Here is a 25,220-nt window from a genome sequence, read left to right on the forward strand (position 1 = left end):
TCAAATTAGAAAATTTTTTTAAAGTTAAAATATTAGTAGTTTTAGATAAGTTTAAAATAAATAAAACAGTTTTTGCAAATTATACTATTCAAATTTATATTTTAAACGTAACTAATGCATTTTTATTCTTAATCATAAAAATGTTCTGCTCTTTTAATAATTTCCTACTTCAAATCCTTTTATATTGCTGTTAATGTACACACAAATTTAAATTTGTAAAGTTAAATTAAATTGTGAAAAATGATTTTTTTTTTTTTTTTGTTTGTAAAAATAGTGAAAATTACAATTCACATGAAAAAATAATAACATAAAGTATATTTTTATTACACTAATACAATAATGTCTGCAACTATTCTGTAACAAATGTAACTATACGAGGCGTTATGATTTGTGATGCATATTTATTGTTTAAAGTCAAATGCTTTGTGATGTTTGTAGGACATTTTTTTTTTTTTTTTTTTTTAAATAAACAAGTATAAGTAAATAAAAATGTATATTAGAATTATTTATAACACCAAAAATGTGCTCTAACAAATTACATTTTTAGATTCCATCGTAAAATTATTATTTCAACATTAAAACTTTTTTGAAATTTCTTTTTGGAAGTGACTTATTAATTGTATTACTGGAATTCTACATCACTAAGTTGAACGAATATTAATACTATTATTTTTCTTACTCGACTGGGTGTTGAGTCTGCTAGTTTCAGCAGCAGTTCCGACATCGATGATAACACCATCCACGCTAGGCCCGAAGGCAGTGGTGAACTCAGGTACATGGAGCTGCGCGTTCAACAACTTTTCCAGCGGCGTGTCACGCAGGCAGTTGAGCAGATGCAAGTGTTGCAAGTCCGGCGAACAATTCACCAACTTGGCCACCTGATGGCCGTAGTACACAGGGTCTCTGACCAGAGACAGTGGACTCAGCGGAGAACCACTGAGTAGAATAGCCCGATGAAATAGGACTAAAAAAAAAAATAAAAATAGAAAAATATTATAAAACAAATATAAGACAACAATTGATAATATTAATATTACTATCACGAACGTATCTCGTGTATAGGACTGATAGTGTCGTTTGGGGTTATCGCATTTTTGCACGCGTTTTCACAAACCGTCGATTCCTGTTGAAAAGTTAATATTATCGCGAAAAAGCCCCCCCGTCTTGAACCATTATATTATTACATATTATTATTATGTTTGGTTCAAAATTATTTTTTTATGTGGTCATTTATATGGTTGTATAAAACGTATTTCTTTGGCGTTCCCAAATTTTAATGCATATGATATTTGCTCTTAATGGCTTTTCTGTAATAATTATTTTCGAAGTTAATGATGTAAAATATATTATGAATTAAAATAACAAAAACGTAGCTTAAATATTATTATTCTTGTATCGAAATGATATTTTGAACTCGTAAAAATCAATCTATTTTTCTAAATACTACTTTCTGTATGTCTATATTGCAATGCTAATAAAAAGTTAAAACTATAAATAATTTTTACGGTAATCATTTTATTATTCTGGTTCTAAATTTTTTACTGGAAATAATTGAACAGTTATCAAATTGCGTTTGAGTAATTATTAACATTAAAAAATATCACAAAGTTAATTCTAATTTAATTACATTCATGTTCTTGACACATTGTGGTTTTATATGCATACAATTAATTAACTATTTCATATTTTTTTTTTCTATGGGGTTTTAAATAGATTACACATTGTAAAATAATTCGAATACGAAACTACAATCACTTTCAAATTAATGTTTTATAATGTTATACTTTTGAAAATAAAACAGAATACTATATCTTTATAACATACAATATTGGAATGTATTATGATAATAAGTTAATATTATTTTAATACCTATTATATTTTAAATTTATTGATCGATTACATTATATATTCATTATTATTAAAGAGAATTTTGATTATTTTAGTTTCCATATAGTCGAAGGAAATGCTATTATATCGGTCAAGAAATACATTTTTTTTAACTTAAATTAATATTATTACCAGGCTAAGAAGTTTTAACATTATATAATAATTAATATATATATATATATATATATATATTATATATATGTACATATTTAAGAAAACAGATTAGGTAGCAACTAATTAAAAAAGTGTACATAATTATTAATTTTTGACAATGTAACTACCTATATAATTATAGACAAATTTAATTTTATTGTGTTGTTGTAATGTAATTATATTGTTATAATACGACGAAATATATGTGTAGATACTGATAAACAATGGATTTTTTCCTTATTTGATTTCACGAGTTATCAGGAAACTTAAAACTGTCATTATGTAGCTTTGTTTTTTTCATAATTTTTATAAAATCATATTTATGTTAAAATTCGAGACGCATTCACTCGATAAATTGTATGATATTTTTTGAGTTTAGAGTGCCTAAATGCGATGAACGAAATTTAAAAAGACAGCTGACGGGTAAGCAATTTATCGACGATATTTGTTGTTGTATATATTTAGGGAAATATTCATTATATATTATACAGAACTTAAAAATCGATTTTTTTTTTTATAAGTTTTACATAATGCTTATCATAATATCATCTATCACTATTGAAAACGAATTCAGATCGTGAATAAAGTTAGGTAATAGGTATGCATGCATCCGATATGATGATAAAATGTTTGTAAAAACTAAAAAGTATAAGCGATATGAAGGTATAACAATACATAATGTATGTAGTTAATTTTTGATGCAACCATAATGTGTATAGAGAAAAGCAAATGTTTGCACAAAATTGTTTGTGGCCAAACTACATAGAAGTATACTGTCTACCACGTTAGTGCATTAAATATTTTCTTTTCTTTTTTTATATGAAATTTTAGTTATTTGGTTTACGAAGTTAAATTCATTCAAATATTATTCTTTCATCCAGTGTATTGTAGTGAATTAAAAATAATCCTAACGATTTTTTCTGCTGTTTAATTCATTGGGGTTTGTTCTTGTAGTCTGTGTATACCTTGGATGCTTTTATGTGAATGTCTGATATGCGTGGAAAATTTACGGTATTCTGCCGAAATAGTGAAAATAAAATTAAATAATTTCAACAGTAAAATTGAATAAATATAAATAATTAATCTTTATAAGTCATATATATTATAACGATACATTTTTATGCTTCCTAGAACTTATATTCTATATTATGGTATCACTATCCAAATTAAATAATAAAATTTAAATATTCAGTAGTATTTTTTCGATGTATGTTGTCTAGTCGTTTTTTTTTTTTTTTTTTTTTTTTTATCGGGTTATTAGATTACAATATAAACGCTAGAACACCAACACGGCCTGTCAGTATAATTTGTCGTTGATGCATATATTACAAGGAATGTAATAAATTGTAACTTCAATAAAGTTTTTATAACGGAGCTTTTTTATGCAATTTTGAGCACGAAACATGTGATTTATTTTCTTTAGTGATTTAATCTTTATGGAATATATTATTATTAAGTAGCATTAAATCGTTGCACTAATTGCGGTTTTTATTTGAAACCTTAGATATTTAAATAACACAATTGATGAAACGATATACAAAAATATTTTATTGAGGAATAAATTATTAAAAACTGTTCATAGGTAACTTCATCGCATGAGTCATAGCTAGATTGTTCGATGTATGAAAAAAAAAAAACATAATTAATGATTGTATTGTTATTTGAAATGAACTTGAGTTGCAGTATAACAATTTAATGAACTATAGCTATTAAATTTAATATAGAAACTTTAAAATCAAGAACATAGTTCAATTGTAAATATTGGTTATATAACTTATTCCAAGATCGATTGCACCAAAATGTATCCACAAATTTATTATTCTTCTTTAATTTTAGTTCTACTTTCATATTGTTCGAATAGTTTTTACTAAGATAATTATTTTATTATGCCAGTTGAAATAAATTTTAAAGGAATCTTTTGACAACTTTACATTTATTATGCAAGAAAAAGGTTAGTTTAAAAATAAAAAGTATATAATTAATAATTATGATGACTATTATATAAATATTTGATTATAATGGTTTTAAAAAATACAATAGATTAATATTTTATTATTAACATGAAAATATGAATCTGTGAGAATATTATGAGATGTATTAATGATTTAACTACTCATTACTAACTTATAACAATATATTTTATTACTTAATATATATATTTAATAATTTCTTATATATTTGATGATTTTTGATTTAAATATTATTATCAGTAATATATATATATATATATATATATATATATTAATACGATTAGATTATAAGTAGAGTATTAATATTTTGGTACTTTATATTGTATCCTCTTATAACTTTTTAGCGTGGTAATAATAACTGCAGCTAGACCTTTCAAAGCCTTCTCCAGTCTTATTAAGTAAATTTAATGGAGATAAAACAAATTATTCCAATTAAATGAAACATACATAATACCTATCTCATTTAATGTTGATGTAAATAAAAAAAAATAAAATAAAAAACACTGTTTGCATGTCTACCTATAAGTTTTAATAAGTTGTATCGACGATACAATAAAAATATACATATATTTCAATGAGTCGTCGATAAGAATTTTGATTTTTTTGTATCGTTTATTAAAATCTAAAGTGCATTATAATATTATTACAATATTAAACAAATTTCGTTTGATTTCTTATAGTAACTAGCTAAATTATTACCTATATATTTTTAACTGTAGTTTTGAAGTCATCATAATTGTTTCTATTTTATTTGGCATAAAAATGTTCTTGTCTACTTATGAAAATTAAAAATATATTTATAAACGTTAAAACATCAACGATATATTTCATTTATAAATTTAACTAATACGAATTACGATTATATTAGTAATATTTTTATAATGACCTAAGAAAGATTTTAACTTAACTGTATTGATCTACAACAATCATAAACCATCAAAGTGTATGATAAAACAAAAATCACATTAAACATGATAAAAATAATTAAATTATCATAATATACTATTGTTTTTATTTATTAATACATTTATTTTAACAAATTATTAATTATTAAATTAAATAATAATTTGATAGCATATTATTTTAACAAATTTGAGCAAAAAAATATAATATGCATGCTCTATTACTTTTTTGAGCAAGGGGTATTTTACATAGAACTGGAGTTAAATCAAACAACGATGCAAAAGTACTATAACTTAGTGTATTGCATAGATTATCAACGAAATTAAGAAAAAAAAACGCATGGAATTTTTAACATTGATGATAAATTTGCAAATTTAATACAAAAAGGTACAAAATACTAAAAACAGTGGGTAATAATAAGAAAAAAAATAATCATAAAGCAGCTGTCTGATTTATGTTGCATTTAATATTCGGTAAAACCGTGAACTATTATGAATGAGAGTTCAAACTTACAAAGAAATAAAATAGAAAATAAAAAACAGGTTTTGTTCTAAAAATAAATTGTACACATGTAAGATAAAATAATCGGTACATATAAATAATAATTGTTTTGAGCAATAGTAACATAATAATATGTGTATATAAATGAGAGATTATAACGCAATTCAATGAATGAAAAAAAATAAACGGAATTTATATAACATAGTACCTTAAATAATAATATATTGAATTATTAAATTTCATTTTTTTTTTACAGATAAAGTATAATTCAATAAAATATTATATTTAAGCGTAAGTTATTGGTAAAATTAAACTATTAACTAACATACGATTTGTATTTTCAAGTTTAATCAAGAACTGAGTTTTTAACATTTGATTAAAAGTTTGTTAATTAATTAATAAAATAGAATTATAAAATATATTGTTTTTAAATGAGTTAAAATAATTATAATCTTTTTATGGTGTTGGTACATAATATTATTAAGGAGGATAACAAAATATTTTTATTGAAATTAAAATGATTTATTTATTGTATATCTATATACAATATATTATGCACGGTTAAAATAATCTCATTAAAATAATTTTTTTTTTAAATATAATTTTACATTTTTATAATCTTAAACTTATTTTTTATAAAATTAATTTAATGAGTACACAAGTATTAAGTAATTTAAGTTTTTTTCTCCAGGAGCAATACGTCATTTTAATACTCTAAGCTGTGATGACCAGAAATAGATTTATATATGATTTAAAAAACAATAAAGATAAAAAAAAATAATAAAATGACAAAATATGAAATCAATTATCATAAAATAAATAACTGATATCGACTGTAAAATATCTTACAACTTTAAATATTAGTCCTTAATTAATGTTTGTATGCTTATTAAATTTTCTATTAAACTAATTCGTGTTTAAAAAAATGCTTATAAAATCGTTTTATAGCAATGACCAAAAATAATACACAATAATTCATTCCGCTCCAAATCTAAATATTTTTTTAATTATTTTGTTATTAATATAACTACTATGAGCAAATTTATATATTTTGAAATCATAAATAACACAAATCCAATATATTTTAATAATTAATAAAAATGTATTATTATGTGTGATAAAATTTGATTCTGTAGTAATTTTAACTTTAAAAAAAAAATCTGATAATATAACTATTAAAATATACTCATTGTTATGAGCAATATTTATTGAAATCATCCTTATTAAAATCGATTCTTTGAAATTTAAATATTCTTGAATTTAATTATAGGTTTGGTTTTTTTTCTTTTTAAGTATTAACATAAACATCGTAAAATACGTTTAATGAGATTATGGTAGATATCAATTTCAAATATTAGTGATATTTTATTCGATCAGGAAACTTTAGAATCGGAAAAGTACAAACTCTTATGGCTTAATTGTCCGCGTATAGAGTCCCTTTTATCTGCAAATGATTAAGGGTTTTAGCGTACTTGGCATATTATAACAACGCTGCCATAAACTGTCCCATTAAAATCCTAACACACAAAAAACATTTATAAATAAATTATATTCCAAACTAAACTGTTAACGTAAATGTTATACTAGTATTCTCTTATTGACATAAGTCTAAAATTTAAAATAATATGTTATTTTTAACATATAATCATATATTATTTCATTCAAACGAGTATACTATTCAACATTTATTATGCATGGAGATAAAATATTTTTTTAATAACTATATTATACAATATTAAGTAAGTATGCTGTCATTATATAACATTGTTTTATTGTTTAATTTAATAGAGTATCACAATATTGACATAATACATATTTTTGACTGTAATAACATGACATGTATATTTATATATCCAATTTCAGTGATAAATCGCAATAAATGAAAATATTATTTATTTTTAAAGACGGATGCATTTGTCTAGGTACCTAAAGAAAAAAAATCACTTTAATTGATTCAATTTCTAAAATATGATATCAATAATATTATTATGATACCAATACAAATATTGCATTTTAAAAGTTTAAAAAAAATTAGACTTATTAAGTACATTTCTTAAATTATTAAAACAATCCCAAATAATTTAAAAACTACTACTATTAAAAGTCAATATGAATAAAAATAATAAAATAATTTGAATTTCGAAATTCTTGACTTTTAATAAACGTAATATTATTTTTAATATATATTTACAATATTACATTTTTTTCAATGTTAAAAATAAAAAATATGTAATACGTAGAAACGTTTAGAGCCTCAGTTGTACTTAAAAACATTTTTTTGTAAACATTTATTTTATACGACATTGCAGTAGTTTGTATAATTGTATTCTACTTGTTGGGTGCCCATTATTTTGTGGTTGCTGATGGAAACACATTTCTCTCCGTTTCCATCAGAAACGTCGGACCGTTGTCTTTTTTGTGTGTTCATTTTCAGTTACATTGTATTAAAATGCCTATATTGTCACTCCAAGTTAATTTATTTATTCATTACTCATTCATTATGAATAGTGTTTCTGGTAAACAGCAAACGTATTTCATGAAATTTATTTTTTTAATTATTGTTTGAGTATTTGTTTTTGATATTCCAAACCATATGAATATTTAAATGATACTTTCAAAATTAGATAATTATATTACAATTATCAAAATTTTCAACGATTTCCTTTTGCACAACATTATAAGCAGTATATTTTTTTCTTTTATTTTAAATATTTGACGACATATTTTATTAATTTGTATATGTAATTTTATTTAGAAATTATCTTCATAGTACAATATTTACATAAATTATTAGTAAAAATTCTATTTTTAGAATAAAGCATAAACATATTTAAGGGTCATGTTTTCAAACACATAGATTTATTTTTCATTATATATTTAGACTTAACAATACTTTTGAAAGCATTTTCAAAAAAATTGAAGATACTTTAAATTATTAATACTATTCCAGTAAGTATAATTTCTGAAGAAAAATGTATTTTATGGTTAATAGAGTCAAAATCTTATCTTAAATACTAAATGGATGATGAACGATTTAGTGACTTATTATTGCCATTAAAAAATATAGAAACAAGAGAATTCTTACACAATAGATTTGAACAAAGTATTAAAATAATGTATTTGCTTAAATGAAAATTAAGGGGTATAATATATACCTTAAGATAGATAATATTTTAATTAATTTTTACTGCCTAGTCAAAAAATATAATTATTTATTTATTTATTTAACAAAACTCGTTCTCAATATATGATTTTTAAATAATATTATAATTATTTTTTTTTTTTTTTTTTGATTAAATTTAAACAATAAATAAGATTTTAAAATGTTGTATATTAATTGGTATTTATGCTTTATAAATAAAATATATTATATTGTTTGAACGTATCTTATATGATATGTGTGTATCAAAAGTTAAAAAAATATATTAATTAATAATTGTAATTCAATAAAATATGTAATGCATAACTCCTTAAATCTTTTACATATAACTACTGAATAATACAGATATATTTACTATGGGCGAATAAAAAGACTAAAAATACGTCTAACGATAAAAAAATAAATTTACTTAATAAAATTTTGACACAATTATCAAAAAACTTAAATAGCACCACTAAACCAACAAAGGATTTATGGTTAGGTATTAAAAGTAATAGATATATATTTCATTAAAGCACTAACATATAGATATATTATAGATATTTAGATTATTCTACTTAGTTTTTGAACTTATAAGATAAGGCTTTTAAAGAAATTAAAGCATTATACTTATTATGTTTTAAAATTATGTGATAGGTATACTAATCATTACACATAAACACATAAACTCATACATATTATAATACTCGCTGTTTAGTTGTTTTTACAGATACGTCAAGTTGTATAAAAATTTTTGTTCTTCTTCGTGTGAGCAAACAGCCATTTTTTAAATTATTTTAAGAAGAAAACCTACGGTCAGCAGGTGCGGCTTTTAATGGTCAGCCGAGAAAACTCGTCAAGGAACTAGCATTTGGCACAAGGAATAGAGAGAGTGTAAAAAACCATCGGCGCGTACAGATATATTTAGATAAAGTGGCATTACTTAAATGTATGCCCGAAATTGCCTGTTGTTAACGACCGCACGCGGAGACACGAGCTGGGAAGGGATTTGCTCGCAATAAATTCCGGTGGTCCAAAAACTCGGGGAAAAAGCTAATTTTTTTACCACACTCAGTGACGTTGGAGTGCGTAATCAGTGCATCGAGGGAAAAAATAAATCACCACCCAAGTTTTTTTTTTCATTTTATTATATTATATAATCCTATTTTCTCTTTATGCTACATCTCTTCGACAGCATAATATGTACATAGATTCGTCATAATATAAGGGACAAATATTATATCATAAACAATTTCGACTTCTATCTAGCTGTTATAAGAATATTTAAAATAAAACAAAAAAAAAAAATCTCATATTTATACATATATATTATATAATGAAGGATAGTAATATAATATTGATACGAGTACGTCCAATTACCAATTATTGACGAATATAAAATATTATTAATTTAATCATTACTCGTTATTTCTCGGCTTTTTTCGATTTACGTAATCTGCTCTTGATAAAATATAATGTTTTATTCATTTAAAGTTTAAACCATGAAACATTTGATTACTCAAGTGAGTATATTATAATAACTACATTTTTAACCCGAAAAGATACTTAAATACTATATGTATGAACACAATTGTGCCATATTTCCTTCTACAGACATTTGGATCAAATTGCTTAGATATATATTATATTTTAACAATAATAATACCATAATTGTTGTTAATTGTAAAATTAAATTGTATTTTATTTACTATTATAATAATTAATTTCCGAGGTGAGAGCCATTTTATGCGCTCGCGGAACAGTGTTAAAAATGCAAACAATATATATTTTTATACATTTTTTGAGGATAATAATATACTAACCTATTAAACGTGTCTTATCATGGTCATTTTATTTTGTCTTAATATGATTAACATGCAGAGAAAAATGTTGACGAATACATGTATTATCTGTAGTTAAGAAATACATTTTTAAAATATTTTTTGACGCGAAAGAATTTAATAAATTACATTAAGTGACAAAAATACTTTACTTGAAATTCATAGTTGTTATATCAATATAATATTTAATTATACATACACAAACAGTGTCAATAAAATATAAGAATTTATTTCACTATATTATAATTTAACGTAAAGGCCTTTATCTTGCACATAATGTTATCTGAGCTGTGGTGTAGAGTATTAGAGTACCGGTATTTAAATATTTTTCTATCGTATTATATCTTAGTAGTTACTACAATCACGTAGAATGGTAAAATACAATTTTTATATATTATAATTTTTTTACTTAAAAGTTTTTGATATTGAATTATTGTTTTTTTTTTTTTTCAAAAATACGTTTCAGTGATTTTGATCAGATGATTTGTGCATTACCACGAATCGGTATTATTCGTTGGCGGTGCTGCTGCCGCACATAAACCTCATACTAAGTGAATATTGAAATCGATGTGTAATAAAGTGACCGCCAGTCGAAGTCGATAAAAACATGCATTATGACGAATGGAATAATCCTGTAGCAGTAGAGTGTTTATAATATTGGACTTACCCGATAACTTGGCAGACTACAGACGTAGACGATCACTGTGGTTTGTGAGTGCGCGAGTGGTGGTCAGGGAGGGTGGGCAAAAAGACGGAATACGGTACATTATTATTATCATTATTTTTATAATGATACATCGGACCAATCGAGTGGAAACCCGATGAGACGTCGTCTCCAAGACCATACCATGGATTAAAATTTCCGAGAAATTAATTCGAAATCTTCCGCCCACGCGAATAATCATTTCGAGCCCACGCTAATAAGCTACTGGCGCGACAGTCGGTGTCGTACTCCACTAATAATAATAATAATGATAAAAATCAGACATTCGTCTCGGCGAGTGCGACGTCTATTGCAGACTGCAGTACACAAGTTTATAATATCATGATATATGGTTATAACCGTTATATTATTATTATCTAGAGAACACGTATCATAATACGCTCACTGACGGTTATGTAGTTATATATATATATATATATATATTTTATGTGCATCGAGAATATACATGGTTAAATAGTACCACTGAATTAATAATTACTACACCGCAGATTGTACCTGCGGATTTGATGCGGTGTGAGAAATAGATTTCCGTTAGCGTTGCTTTATACCCATATTATTACGTTTTTCGAGTTATTTCGTTGAAAACGCTTTGTCGTTTTCATACGTCGTGCATTATGATTTCAATAAAAAAAAAAAAATACGATCGCGTTCGGGACGTATTATATACATTACCGTTAGCAATGGACGCCATTACTTCAAACGTTTTGTAAGAACGCGATGTTTGTGGACTCGGAGATAATAATAAGTACAATAATAGAATGACGTAGGTAACGTATATAATATATACGAAAGTCGATTGGACTTGAGAAACGTGGAATCGGCAGCAATAATCGTGCGCGACGCATTATGCGCACTGCAGACTACAACGATATTATTACTATTATTATTATTATTAATGCACGTCGACCTAGTCCGTTTCTATGTATAAACCCATTCGGATATGAATAATGAGTTTTATCTGTATAAATATAATATATCACGATAACGTAATAATAATATATACCGCGTGGTCGTGATATTATTATATTGTTTATTACTTTGAAGCCGTTCGTCTTCCAATCGAACTGTCCGAATAACCGCCATAAATTTTGGCATTTGTTAATAAAACGAAAAACACCGGGGATGACACAAGTTATGAACAACGATAAATTGTATGTGTACACGGAAACGGTACGCTACTATTTTAAACGTGCTTTTAAACCTTCACCTATGCAAATCAGAACGAAAATCTAGTTTATCGCATCTTGAAAATAATATCATCTATAGGTACCTATTGTTTCATATTATCATTATATCAATGTAGCTAGATATTATGTTTGTTAATAATAAATCATTAATTAATTTTTTGAAATTTGATAAGTTACGAGTTGTTACGAATGTCAGATAGAACACATTGGGCTTAAAAATGTTAGTGGTTTAAAACATATATGTTTAATTTTATTTTTAAAAAAATTAGAAATTAGTTAATATATTTAAATATAATAATATTATGTTTAAATATACTATTATAGTACTACATAAAATATTGTAAATAATACCATGACATTGATCATAAAAATATATAAAATATTGTTATATTATGAATCTAACTAAAAACCAGGTGAAGTTATCATTTTTTTTTCACTTAAGTTTCAGTCATAAAAAAAACTTAAACTCGAAGAAAATGCGAACTAAGTTTATCATACAAAACAATTATTTTTGTTATTGTATAATTATTCACTTAGACAATATGTAGCAATAATAGTAGAATTAGTCGTTAGCAGTCATCCCCTGGTCGACAATTCAAGAAAAAAAACAGTAGCAGTAGTAGAAATAAGTAAAAATACAAAATAATTTTATTACAGAAAGTACTAACCAGTCTAGTTTATTTAAAAATATGTATATAAATTTGGATAAATATTTTAGATAATAAAAAAATAAAATATTTTTAACATTTTTGTTAAAATGAACAATATTAATTTTATTTACATTTTTTAGATATCACGAGTATAATATAAAATTATGTTTTTTTTTTTTTTTTTTTTGTCAATATTTTAGTATAATTTATAACTATTATGTTGTAGAAATACTGATTAATTTTTACATTGTCTTTGTTTGGCGATTTTAAGATAAATTATAGTAGTATTTTTTTTTCAAATCAAAAGATATCCTTAAATCACCATCATCACTCATACAACAATGTTATACAGTTGCTTTTTCACCTATCCAAGATAAGGTTGGGAGATTATTGATATTCCCTAGACATTAATTACACACGCTCAAGACAATGCCCTAAGGCTGAAAAGTTTCAGGAAACTTTCTATTGAACAATGACAATAATGTTTTGATAATAAAAAAAAATATGAGAGAGGTGAGAAAAAATATGAAATGTAAACTTTCTTCGTACAAAGTTATCTAAGAACAAGATCTAATTACAAGCACAAACATCTGTTTTGAATTTAAATTGTTTGATTTGAAAAAGAAAACGAAAACAAAAACTTGAGATATATTTTCTTTCATGTTACAAAATAATCTTTTAAGAACGAAAGAACTTTATTCACTTAATAATATAACATCGCAAAGAAAAAATACCATAAGTTGACAAAATTAATTACATTTTTTACAAAACTATATACATTTCTTAACGATGAATATAAATGGTAAAAATGTAAAATATGTATTGATGTTTATATAGTACTTATAATCTAGGTATAATTATTATATATTAGTAGTGTTTTTAATTTGTACCATTTTTTTTTTTTTTATTGTTATTTGTACACGACGTTAATGTACAATGAATATAAAATAATCAGATGGGAAATTATTAAATTATCAATTTGAGTAACTTCTACATTTGTTACGCAGGAACAATTTGAAATAAAGTATTCAATTAAATGGTATAAATTTGAGGACAAATAATTACGATTATGGTTAGTAAATTACTAAAATAAGAATGATGTAATGTTATTTTATATGTTTACAATTATTATTTTGAACCATTTTTAATGCATAAATTATAATATTATGATAAAATGTAGAAATCTATATGAGTATCATTAACAAGAATAATTATTTTTACAACTGTAAGAGTATTATTATTATCTATATCATTATAATTATTGTTGTACTTAGTAGAAGTATTAGATACTTATAATAAATACAGTCGTACCCTATCCACGTATCCCAGAAATTTAATAAATCCTGCTCAGTTAAAATAATTAGTTAAGGTTTAATAAAATTATTATTTACATTTAAATGAGATCAAAAGGTCCTTCATTTTTAGCTATATAAGAATCATAATAAATTAGGTATTATTTAATAGATTTATAATTATATTTAAAGGCGTTTTCTATGGTTTAAAATATTTAAGAAAAAATAAATAATTTCCAAACTAAAAGTTAAGTATTATTATAAATTAATTTTTAGTAAAAATCCTGCATGTTATAAAGTTATATTATGTTAAATCTTTGAACTATAATTTAAAAAAAATAGAAGACTTTAAGTAAAACTTTTTTTAAAGTATTGAAAAAAAAATATTGACTAAAATGTATTTATAATCGTTTTGTATTCATTACTTTACCGTGAAATCTTAAATATTGAATTGTTTATAAACACAAAAGTTGAAAAGTGTATTGAAGTGTTTTAAAATTATTAAATAATATGTAATAAAATCGACAGTTAAAATAAATAAAAAGATTTGAAGTATTATAAATACATTTACATGTATATACATTATTTTCAAATAATACGCGTACAAAGTTAGATGTATAACGGTAAAAAGATTATTTTGCGATTTATGTGCTTAATTATACTTTTAAAAGGCAAGTTGGCAACTACTTAATCTTCTTAAATTTTAAAGATGCAAGTGCGAACATTTTAAGACCTTATCCAGAAATTTAAACATTAGTAATCCATTTAAGAAATTGCATGATCGGGAGAGGGATTCGGACTCACTGACCCCTTTTAGATACGGCCTTGGAATACTTAGACCATATATTTTCATATAAAACGGTTATCGATGATGTTTCAGACTATTTGTGGTATGATGGTTATAAACCTTGACAGACAAACTTCTTGAAACAGTTCTGTATTTGTATTAAGATAGGATGCTATCATATCGTCAGGAGACTTAGTGTATCTCTATGGTGTTATACTACTTTAAGCACACGGCTATATATATATGGCTTAATTTTCAATATTTTTGGCTTATCATTTTGAAAAGCTATTGGGACGTATTCAGATTAACTCGGTACCAAAGTACCGTATTTTTTGATATTAAAAACATGTCATATCTTAAATGTATATATTATCCCTTATTCCCTTCAAATAAATACATTCACATTTGTGTTTTTTCTTTTGTAAACATCTATAGTAAGAACTAAAAGATGAAATTATTTAGTTTCAGTTTATATTTTTTAAAAAAACCTTTGTTCAGTATTATATAAAAAAGGGACTTACACATGGGTTGTAATATCCATAAATTATTTGGATTATGCTGTTAGGATATTATTTTTCAGTTACCTAATCGACATATTAAACTGTATGTGCTATTATAGCTATCTTCTGCGTTCCAAGTTTAAAAAAAAAAAAAAAAAAAACTATTATATAAATTTAAATAAAAAAAATAAATATGTATATTAAGCTACCAATACTTTTAGTTTATTTAATTTGTCAAGCCATTTTAAATAAATATATCATACACATATTAAAACCTAAAAATAATTATAATATGTTTATTCAGGTTTAATATATAATTATTACCACCGAAATTGGATTGCACTATGATTTGTAAAAACATTAAACATGAGTGTCGTAAAAAAATAACATATCATAATATTCATTTGTATGACTGTATGGTTACTAATGTGTGTCATCGTAAAAGAAAATTTGTTTTCGAAAACTTTTTAGTCTCCTTATAACATTAGGTTATACTATTATAATTAAAGTAATATCCTTTAATCGTCTTGTATCGTAACCTATGATGACCTTACGAGATTTCTTAGTCCATAGTTTGTTTTTCCAACTGATACAGAAATGTATTGTAAGCATGAGCTCACAGATATCGTTCCTCTTCATGATACAATAAAATATTATATTGGTCGTGACGAAAATAAAAAAAAAATAATAATCTGATAAAACATTTATAAGAAATTTATCAATTTAAATAGCTTCAGTTTGTTTGTTGAATTATTCATTTAAAAATAACTTGATGGTTTATAAATCTATTTGTGATATTTTTATCATTATTATAGACCATCTCATTTTTATAAACAACGTTTTATTCTATCTGGTATTATAATTATTGTTTTAACTCATTAAAGATTTTTTCTCCCTATTTAAAGATGGCAAGGTATTTTTGGACAATAGACAAGTGTTATATGAACTAATTTAGTTTAAGTACCTATATGTATAATGTGGATATACATTATACTGTTGCGTTAAATGAACAGCCATCTATCCATGTAAGCATTACACTGAATCTAAGATAAGTAAATATGAATAACTATTTGTAGTTAACGAGATATGAATTAAATTAATTATCATTAAGATGATGTGATGGTGATGGTGAGTGATAGTGAGTGCTAAGATAATGGTTTAATAATAGGTATAAGATATCGACTCACTTTGTCATTCAAGTGACGCTATTATTTTAAACTCTGAGTTATTATGCACATGCAGCCATTCAGAATGATATTATATGTAAGGAATTCACTATTTCAGTTCTCGTTAAAAGGTTTAGATTCAGATTATTAGTATTTCTATAACATTTTAAAACTACTGAGAAAATTATTGCATTACCTCGAGAAAGTCTTTATAATATAATATTACCTATGTCTATATTGTCATTTTATCAATATTTGAAACATAAATAGTAAAATAGTTTTTATTTCATAATCCTTAAAGAATATTTTAAAATTTAGACATTAACTTTAATTTATAATTTTTAACTTTTTTTGTTTTTGTCTTTAATAATGATCGTAATTTTTTTTTTTTAGATCAAGTTTTTAGATTTTATAAATTTAATAGGTTTTAACAGAATGATATAATAAGTATAATATGTATATTATTGTTTTTTTTTTTTGGTAGGTATTCAAAAAACAAATAAAAAAGAAGAAAAAAAATTTAATTAAAAAAAAACCTTACTAAGAAAAATTTTAGCATTTGTGTATTTTCAATAATATTTTCAAAAAGAGGAATATAACAACTTGGTGGGCCATTGTTTACAAATAAGTATTATTTTTATTTATTTTAAATATTTTTTAGCGATGATAAAACATATAATTCGAAATCGATGTTAAGAATAAGTTGAAAACAACTTAACAAAAATTAGTCTAGATTAATATTCTAGAAATTATTTTTAACTTTATAACTTTTAATTTAATTTAATTTAATTTATAGCTTTTATTCTATTGCATAATAAAATAATTTTATGCAATTCGTTCAACAGATTTAGAATTTTCAAACTTTCCAGACGTGCACACAAGCAAATGTAAATTGGTGTAATAGAGTATATTTTTCCCGTGTTTAACAGCTTATGTATAAAAGAATGCAAATATTAATATTTATCATATCATTTTCCATATTTATCATTTTTTTTAAATTACGTACCTTAATAATAATTACTTTAATTATATTATCAATAAATGATTTAATGAATTTATAAAAATTAGAAATGAATTAATAGAAACGTAAGAAATATTTTTTTGTTTTTATTTAAAAATTTAATTTAAAAAATTAGAAAATTAAAGAATATATATATTAATATGCACATGTATACATTTAATTGAAGACCAGGAAACTTATAATTATTCCAATAGTTTCCATAGATTTTTTTTAATTTAATTTATTTTTCTGAAATAATTTTTATTACATAAATATGAATATATATATTTTATTAGGTATTCAAAAATAAATTATTCTTAATACGTTTCAAAAATTCGTTAATAAAAGTGTGGACTTAAGAATTAAAAATAAATGTACATATTATCTATATTTTGGTAACAGTTTTAAGTACGAGTACGCCTTTAGTTCAATATAAGTACACATTAATAGTAAACTTAGTTTTTTTAATGCCAATATATTAGTTAGATTTTCAGCGTATACAATAATATTTCTTATATATTATGTTCTTGGTAAAAATAAATATGAAAAATGAGCTATTCCACCATGTGGCATAAGTCATTAATTTTACTTTTAGCAGATACAAACTTTTTTATACTTTTACTATCAAATTATAATAACTCGTAAATATTATTTAAAATGGTTTATAACGGCTTTCATAGGACGAAAAAATTTAACTCGTAACTTTTAGACATTTTACAAATGCATACACGTTACACTGAACTGCAATAAAATGTTTATGATTATAAAACGTTAGTTATCTAGTTTAAACAATTTAATGTGAGAACGAAACAAAATGGTATTTCCTAATGATACGATGAGCAGTGTAATATCTTTGTCTACTAGATCGATCACATTAAGTTTTGTAATCATATTATCAAAATGAAAAATCACAATTTTAAATGCATGCGATACATTTTTTTCTTAAAAAAAGTAGTGCATCTAATTTTTTTCATTTAGACACAATAATTAGTTCAACTGAAATTTATATATTTAATTAATTCTCTAACCATTATTCTTGAAATCATTAATATAATAAGTCTTTCGGTACCTACCTCAGAACTAATAAATATATATAAATACATTTGTTGATGTATAATTTTCTTCGGTCTAAACCCTAAATGTCACAATTGAAAATATTTAACCACATACCTTCCCGGTGTTTTATTTAATTAATTAAATAAATAGGGACAAGTTTTCCGCTTCTGTTAGTGTCTTTTTTCTTCCATTTTCTCGGATTCTATCTTAATTATTCACGTGAAAACAACACTCGTTTTGTATTAATTGCTCGAATAACCCGGTAGCAAAAAAAAATTGTCACTGTTGTTAGATCTGTTTGAGAACAAGTTAGAAAGAAAAATTTACTACTTATATTTATTTTCTTAGTAAGTATTTCTGTCCTATTATATTAACATTCTACAATTATAACAACTCGAGTCACACTGATTAAACTGTAATAATTGATTTGTACATGTATATTGTATACTTATAAGTATCTTCTATCTAGTGATTGTATTGTTATTCGTGCATATCACACTGATTAAGGAACAAACTTTGACCCATAACGTCCAAACTTTTGGTATTCTTATCAAGGTCTGTCGCCTTTTCAAAGCAACACTTACACCGAGGAGAAGAATCTTAGTCTATACTGACTGTTATATATTACTATGTAGTATTCATATCCAAAGACTTTTAACACGCTTGGTTGCCTTTGTCTATTCTTCCTGTATTTTCGTTGTAAACGTACAACAGAAAATAATGGTCTAGGATGTTCGTCCATATATGTTAATCCGGTTCGTCCGTGTTTAATGTTTATCATTATTATTATTATTACTATCGTTATTGTTATTATTATTCTACATTGCCATCGTGCCCGATCCTATTTTCAAAAGACCTCATGTCAAGATTAATGTCTTGAAAGTTTTCCTGAAGACAATAAAGGTTGAAGCGACTATGCTTAAGTTTTCATCATACCACTAATTTCAAATATTTTTTGAAACACTTATACTTTTTTATATTTAATCTAAGTTCGTTACATTTATATGTTTATAAAACTTACATCTTAGATTCTAAGCAAAGCGTCTTTTGAATGTATTAATTTTACAATGATAAAAGTAAATACTTTTTTTAATTTTCATATAAATAGATGATTTATAGAAAAAATATGATTTGATTTTTAATTTAATGAGTGTTTTTTTATAATATATTGTATCTATTTAATACTTTTGGGAGATCAAAGTTTGAAAATAAATACGGACATTAAAAACGTCATTACACGAAGTTCTTTTACTGGATGGCTACTTTATTTAAGTCTTCAGGTTAAAATATAACCAATTTATTTAACCTTATTTTATAAAAAATATATTATTATATTTTTTTTATTGATCTTTTTTGAAGTCCGGTAACAAAGGCCATTAACTGTGGATAAATATAGTAGGTTTTTTATGTAGGGTTTCTGTTTGTTAAGTTTTTTATATAAGGTTGAAACACATGTGTGTGCTCCATGAATTCGTTATTAAGAGCCCAGGTGGTCACCCATCCGAGAGCTAGGAACGCCGGCCAATGTTTGACCTCAGAAAACACATAATGACTGAGGAAAACCACCACGCTACTTTAGGCCACTTATTTTATATAATTGTAGTAGTCATTAGATTTTAAGTTATAACTTATAAGAATATAATATTTAAAACATAATTTTAATTTTAAGATTATTTACAATATACCCAGCTAAGTTTTGAATTACTTGGAAAAGGTTTGAATATATAATCTTAAATTGTTAAAAATATCTATGGTACACTTATATGAATATATTTAAATCGATTTTTGCTGTTTTTATATAACTGTTAAAAATTTAATCAAACAGCCACTAATAGGCCATTATTATTTTATTTTTTATTTTAAGCGAAATTTTTCTAATTTAAAATTCATTGTATACGATCATGCATTTCAATTAATTTGGAAGTGTTTCTTTCATATATACCACAAACTCGTCAGGTATTTTGGTCCTAAAAATTTATAAAATACCGCTTTTATGCAATTTCATGAAATACCAGAAATAGTATGATGCTTTTTTAAAAACTCCAAATCAAGTTCTCTCCTTATTTTCTTACACTACATGTTTCTTTTGATCAATATTTTTGACGCTTCTATTTTAGACATCGGTTTAAAAATTAAAATACACTATAAAATAAAATAACATTATTAAATAATACAATATATATATAATATAAAGTATTAATTGTTTTAAAATGTAAATTATGATTATGAATATATACTATATAGTGTATTTGTATCTATTCATAAAGTTACTATAAAATACATATTAAACGTGTCATTATTTATTGTACAATTATTTAAATAAATAATTTTACATTAAAACTAAGGAATACACTTTAAATAAATACAATGAAATATTACTTTAATTAAATTTAGTTTCATTATTATTTTAATTTACCTTTTATTCATTTATTTATTTTTTATTCGTCTTATTAGTATTAATATAGTATTGAATTGGCACTTGATAACTTCAGTATTTAATTTACGAAAACTTGTTTTGTTTTAATTTAATTGAAAATAATATAATATCTATTTTATTAGATTAACACGCCTTAATTAATTTTACTGTTTTGTTTTTCACATGTCAACTCTTGATCATTCAACATTTAGTCCACTTACACCTACAGTGTTCTTTGTATCGTTTTAGTATAGTAAATACTTAAAAGTTAAAATATACCATGTTAATAATATAAAAAATATATAAAAAAGTATTAAATATACCATGTTAATTTTAATTTTTTTTTCAACATTTTTTTAAGCTTTTACATTTTATCTATTTAAATTTACTACTTTATAAATTATTAACACTTAATTTTTATAATCCGTAATCTTTTAATTTAATATACATTATTTAAAATTATTGTGTATGATGTATACATTCATAACATTGAATTATTATTATTTGTAAAATTAAATTTATATATTTACACATTTGTACAATATAAGTATTAATCTAAACATTTATATTATGATATGGAATAGTTTAAATTATTATACAAGTAAGCTGATTGTATATAATTTAAAATGAAAATTTGAGTGTATAATATATTTATTTAAACCTTTAATTCTTGTAATAAATGTAAGAATATATTCAATGATTTTTACAAGAACTTGTTTGTTCAGTCTTTTCAATATATTTTTTTTTTTTTTTAACTAGAATTTTGTATAATAAATATTTCTATCAATTTAGTCACTATACTTGAGTAGAATAAGTTTGAATTTGATTATATTTTTTAATTTTTTTTCACGTACACTTAATTTTAATAAATACTTAACTTAGTTATTTTTATATAATTTCTTTTTAAGTGTAGTAAATATAAAACGGTGTGCAATTATGAATACAGTTCTTATAAGTAGAACTAAATCATTAATAATTTGTATACAATACGTATACATATAATCCTATTAAAACCATGTATGTGGTGGGTATAGAAAAACACCCTTAGGTGCAATAGCACCAGTGTCCAAAAGTCAATAGACAAACTTCGCCATATCTATAGATACTCAATAAAGGCACGTACATGAGATATGTTCTATACGTCCAAAAAGTCTTTGGAATTTTTGTATTTTTTCATCTAAAAAAAAGTATTTGACCCTTGTAAAATCCCACAGAAGACACATTTGATAAGTATCAAACTAATGGTAGATAAATCATGGTAAGTCCATTTTCGGACAACACTGGTTTGCGACGATGCAAAATGTGCGTCTGCGTGTGTTATTCATTTCATGGGCTAGTCTATTAAAGCCGTTGTCGACGCCGCACGGCATGTAAATCACGTCGGCGAGGCGTGTCATCTTCCGGTCGAGAATGAGCTTACGAAACGTATGGCTAATGCGTGCAGCGACGAATAGGTGAATTATTTGTATTGTATACAATATATATATATATATTATAGGAAATGCCATTTCTCATAAGAATTTTCTTGCCTGCTATATATTATATATAATCGTTTTTGTCCGCTCTATGGAACTTAAAGTTTAGAATATAATCATTCGTTTAGGATCAAATATTTCATAAATTAGTTATATAAAATATTATCACAGTGTTTATGTATAATATAGCTAATAAATTTGATAAGGCAATAACTTATAATTATTTTCTAAATTTAAATTTAAAAAAATATTTATTGGAAATAAACTGGACGTATAATGTTGTAAATAATATTACACAGAGATCTTGTGTACGTTTTTCACAATATGTATCCTATTCAGACTCTCAAAAAATAATAGTAACGAGTATGTAATACATGCAATTAAGCACGAATGCACGTCAAAATAAACATTAATCGAAACTCAATGGTATAAGCAGTTTTATAAATGTAAATACCTAATAATATATGTGTGTTTTTAGTATACATGAAAATCACTTTAAAAAAGTGCGTTTAAAAAAAATACGAATAAATTCAATAATGTATTTTTTAATTTCTATACCTGGAATTACGTATACGTATTTTATGAAACAAATGTAGGTACATCAAAACAAAAAAAAGCTGTTAAATCATCATTAAAATATTAATATCGTCATTAATTTTAAGCGACAATAATTTCAATGTATTTAATGTGTTGGCAAGTGCATATATGTTATAATCTTGGAATAATCTTGCGTATAAGTATCTTAGTAATGAGTGTTGTAACCGAGTAAAAAAAAAAAAAAATGATTCCCGAAGCGAGTGTACTTCAATATACTATAAATTTGATATTATTGTATTGAACAAAGTATACAAGTCACGCTCAGGACAGCGGAAATAATCGGCGTAATCACGATATTGTTGTTAGAGCACAGACACGAGTAAAACTAGGTACTACAGTGCAAATTTAATGCAAACTGGACCGAATGACGGGTTAAACGTTCGACGTCCGTAATTTAAGCCGATTCTACCGTGATCTATGAATAGGACGTATCGCATATAATAGTAATCGCGTCAATCCCGAAACACGATGAACTGATTTTCTCTTGTACTCACTAGCTCGAACAGGTATTCATCCGGAAACTACACCACGATCATCGCGATCCCGTCCTACAATGTCAACGCAATTCGTGTGTTTGGCATGTATTCTATACACTAGTTATATACAACGTGGTTATTGCTAATCTCCATTTTTTTTTTTATATATAATTTGATTATTCATGTTCATTCAAATTCTAATCTTAGGAAATTTTAAGTATAATTCAGGACCACATTTTAAAATTTTTGATAATTTTCATAGTTTTTAATGAGCGTCCAGTGATAATATAAAATTTTATTATATTTGAACCATTTATATAATTATAAACACTGATAAATAGATAAATTTAATATAGTTTTTAAACGATCATAGCTTGATATATTCTAAACATATTATCGTTATTTCTTATAACATAAAGTTAAATAATTCAAAAAAAAATTTTTATGAGTTTTGATCTTTATACATTACGATTTTCAGAAAAAAATATCTACAAACTAATTAGTTATAAATAAGAATAGCTGTTATTTGAAAATAACAAAAGTTTGTAAGCCCACGCGACGCCTATTAAGTGCTTTTAAAAAATCTCGAGAATTTGAAAATATAGTTTTTAAGTATATTAAAAAATTTAAAAAATTAGATTTTGAATAATTACATTATTGAAGAGGAAATAAGTGTACTTAGTGAATCACTCTGTATATATACGGTCATCGCGTCGATTCCCTCACGCCATCGCATCCACCGCTCCGCAGCGTTGTTCGACCGTCATCCACTCAAGTGTAACGGCTTAATGGAAAATAAAGCAGAGAACAAATGATTTCGAATTAAAAAAAAAAAAAAAAAATTGGATTTATTACAAGCCGAGTACTGCGAGGCTAGGAAAAAAAAATCGCGAGCGACAAAAATAATATAATAAACGCCGTCGTCAACGGGGTGTGGCGTAAAATCTGACGTACATAAATCACAGTTGCCGTGAAAAAAAAAAATCGAAGCGAAAACGGTCGGATTGAAAATGGACGCGTGAGAAATTTATACGATTCGGTAAAAGTTTGTGTTTTATGAGTGGTTTGTGTGTGTGTTTAGCAGTTATTTTTATATTACCGATACGAAATAAATAATAATAATAATAATAATGTGTAACTTAATATATTATTATACTTATGTTCAATGTTTTACTTTTTTATGTTATTATTGTTACGGTGCACTTAGAAGATACGGTCTCTATGTAATACAATTTTGTTTAGAAAACTGTAAAAAACGTATCATGCAGTTACTTTTCTATCTTCAGTCTTACAATCAAAACTTATGATGTTAAATTCATTGGTATTGTCAATATAATTTTAAGTAGATTTTACAAATATTTATCTTGGTATGATATTAGTTAAGATTTATTGAACACGATACGAAATTTCAAAAACGTAGCTCAATTAAATAATTCGATTACCTACTTTACAGATATAATGTTTATTTTTACATTAAATTGTTTTATATTCAATATAAAA

The 25,220-nt window shown here is 24.3% G+C and overlaps 1 pseudogene; it reads right to left on the reverse strand.

The window, feature by feature from the left end:
- The window catches only part of LOC112603025, a 134,709-nt pseudogene that overhangs the window by 66,587 nt on the left and 42,902 nt on the right, over positions 1-25,220 (reverse strand).

The sequence above is a fragment of the Melanaphis sacchari genome, unplaced genomic scaffold (genome assembly GCF_002803265.2).
Source record: "Melanaphis sacchari strain LSU unplaced genomic scaffold, SCAv2.0 Contig93_pilon_pilon, whole genome shotgun sequence".
NCBI classification, from domain to species: Eukaryota; Metazoa; Arthropoda; class Insecta; order Hemiptera; family Aphididae; genus Melanaphis; species Melanaphis sacchari.